This window comes from Poecilia formosa, unplaced genomic scaffold (genome assembly GCF_000485575.1).
Source record: "Poecilia formosa unplaced genomic scaffold, Poecilia_formosa-5.1.2 Scaffold558, whole genome shotgun sequence".
In the NCBI taxonomy this organism is placed as follows: domain Eukaryota; kingdom Metazoa; phylum Chordata; class Actinopteri; order Cyprinodontiformes; family Poeciliidae; genus Poecilia; species Poecilia formosa.
In genome coordinates, this window is record NW_006800497.1 from 274,329 (window position 1) to 277,831 (window position 3,503).

Sequence of the window (3,503 nt, forward strand, 5' to 3'; positions counted from 1 at the left end):
GAGGAGCGAGCCGACTGGTGTCAATGTGTTGGCAGTCAGCTCCTCATATTCTCCAGGATGATTACCTGATAGATCACAGGTGCACTGGCTGAGTCAGCATGCACGGTCTCCACAGGTGCCGCCTCCAGTCGCCCTCTAGTGGATGAAGAGGGGAAGCAGCAGACAGACAGAATACCCCCCCCACACTCACAAAGAAACAAAAAACCCTTGTTCCCAACATGCTGGAGTAGTTATTTTATTTAAAAATGTAATAGGACAGAATCCAAGACTTTAATTTTTATCCAACCAAACTTGAAATTTTTCCAAATCTGTTTCTGCTCAACCTGTAAAAGCAACTAACATATAAAAAATAAATGCTCATTATTTCAGAAAAACATGTCATCTCCATATGTGATATTTTATTGGAACATCTTTATTGATAACTAACTGGAAATGGATTTACCAAATATATGATAACTAATAAAGAATAAAGAAGTCTCTTAAAATTATTCACAGAATTTACCCATCCAAAGTTTTTCTACAATGTTTTAACAATAACATGGATATTATTATGTGCCCTTTGTGAAGGAAACGCATAAAGATGTTTTATTTATTTTGGCCTTTTCTCTGTTAAATTTTGGAAAAGTATTTCCATTGTGATTTCTGCTTCTATTGAACCGTACGTCTCCATTTGTTTTGAACATGTATTGTTTTGTTTCATTAACTATCCAACAGAGCCGGAGATAGGCACCAGCACCTCTTTCCAACAGCTAAAAAAAACATTTTTATATTATTAATGTTATTATATACTTAGCCAAATGGCACATGCATAAATGCCATTATATTAATAAAAAAACACGTCTTTCCATTTTTGGCAATGAGGTCAAACAATATATCAAAACTATTGGAAATACCACCAATGCTAAAGCTATTAAAATTTGCACTTTATGTTCTCTTTAATGTATTTATGTAATACTAGGCTGATGTACTGCCTCAATGTTTGTTGCCCCCTTGCTGTCATTATGTCACACTTTATGCTGTTTTTTTAATATTATGTATTTTATATATCAATCAAGATTATAAACAGAAAAAGACAGATGCATCCTGGAAGGCGTGCCATGTGCATGCTGGAGGAGAGAGGGCGGAGAGATGAGTGAAAGGGTTTTAAGGCACTCCCCCTGCTGGCACTCCCATGCATAGCATCATAAAACAACATGGAACGATACACTTTGAAAATATATACAAATACATGAAAACAGAATGAAAAATACTTCTACAAATAGATGGGCTGTGATTGGTCGATTTGTCTTACAGTGTATTACAATAACATGATTGAATATATATACATTGATATTTTTACTTAATATCATGCAGTGTTGTAACATAATAAAATTTGTAATTTGTTATAAAATAAATTTGTTTTTTAAATTATTAATATTGTTTCATTTTATTTGGTTTAGATCTGGGTTGGGCTTCTTTGGAGAGTTCCATTTTCAATGACAGTCTTATGCTGCCATCTAGTGGAGGCTCAGGGATATAGGATGAAACCCACTTGCACAGTAGAGCAAACAAAATAAACAAAAAATGGTAGGGGGGACAATCTTGGCACAGAGAATATGTGGAAGGGGCGTCACATACCCTCCAAGTTTGGTCGGTGTGGCACCTTCCCTTGACAGAGCTGCCATTCACCTCCATTCAAAACAACTCCACAATTATAAGTGCTCTTTTGACCAAACTTGATTTTCAATGCTCCCTCCAACCCTCTGCAAGTGCCCACCATTTTTGGTGGTCCGAACTAAAGACTCCCATTAATTTTTCTCCATAGTCAGTCTGGCTAGGAATGTCCTATAGAGCTGGGTTTTAACCCTAACCTCAGTGACCTCTTACTTAAACTTAGCCAGATTTTATTCCATTTTTATTTGTTTATACTGTTTTTTAAATAAATCACACTTCACTTTTAAAATGCCATCTCTGAGCCTCTGTTGGATGAAGGATTTGCTGCTCTAAAGACTGGACTTTGGTTTTAAGGGTCTACTCTTAACTATGTTTGATTTGATTTCTCTTCAAACTCAGGTTTTAAGACATAAATCACAGCTTAGATTAAAATCTCATCTCTGAGCTTCTGCGATGTGCCAAAAATGTGTGCAAATGCCGTTCTGAACATCAGAAATGGCCTTTAAAATGTCTCAGCATTTCAGCATTTCCCAGAATGCATTGCATAGTGGGGCTTCAAATTCTATCTTGTAGTTCAACTGTTTTTGCTGCAAACCTTAATAAACCATATACTGTTGTGATCAGAATGAGCTCAGCTGTTGAACTGGATGACTTAGAATGAACTTAGAAACATCTAGAAAATCAGCACCATGACTCAGAATGGGGTGCATTTTGTTGAACTTCTGCCTGCTGATCACAGAGGACACATCCCCTGGTGGCAGCTTTGGGTAAGTTAATGTGGTCATGTACCCCTCTTTGCTCACATAGTACTGAACATTCTAGAGGTCTTGCGGTGTATGATGGCACTAGAATGACTCTTTACTCATACTGGGGTGATGAATCCCAGCAGGTGCCTGGAGACCTGGAAGGCAGCAGCTTGGTGCAGTTGGTCCAGGTTCTCCTTCCTTGGGAGGATGGCTGGGTGGTCATACTTTGCTATGGCTGCTTTTGTTTATTCCTCTAGGTGGCACTGTGGGATGGGAGCTGTAACAACATGGTGGAAATCTGCTGGTGCACAGTTCATGTTCTCTAGCTTGGCAAAGGTGAGTCAGTTCCCCACCAAGCAGATCATCGGCACTCAACCCAGACCAAAACAGAATCAACGGAGAACGCTTCTGCTTCCTGGGCATGCTAGTTCCACCTTGCGGTGTTAACGGATAGCGTGTTTTTGAAACCAGGGGCCCGGTACGTATCAGCCTTCCCAGGTTCCACCTATAGGAACAGCACGTGGGAAAGGTGACTCTAGGACTCAAGAGTCTTAAATGCAGTCCAGTCTTCTATGAGCAACAGCCTCACACACACATGTATGCCAACTGGTATTCTCTCTTCAATCTTACAGCTCAACTCCCAACTGCAAAAGGAATTGATGTTCATTTCAGGAAATCTTCAGCTTAAAGGTCTGCTAAACAGCCTTAACCTCCTAAGACCTGAACTCCTTTATTATTAAATCCTTTGATTTTTACAATCATTAGGTCCTGATCAGCTCATAAAATTTGTTTTACATGATGTAGTTGAGAAAAATTATGTCCACTCAATTTAAATTTCAGACAACATTCTCACAATTGATTAATGAAATCCAAAACCTTTCTTTAGTTTCTGTTCACATTAGCATTATTTCTGAGTTCAGAAACACAATGATGCACAGTAGTTGTGACTGTTTCAGCAATGTGGCACATTCAAAATACTACTAACAGATATGGGAAGACATGGGTCCCTAAAAAGTAAAATTCCTCAAAGTAAATTGCATTGCTGCTGTTCTAAACAGTTTTAAATTTTTTAAATATGACACTTGAAACATTTAATTCAGTCTT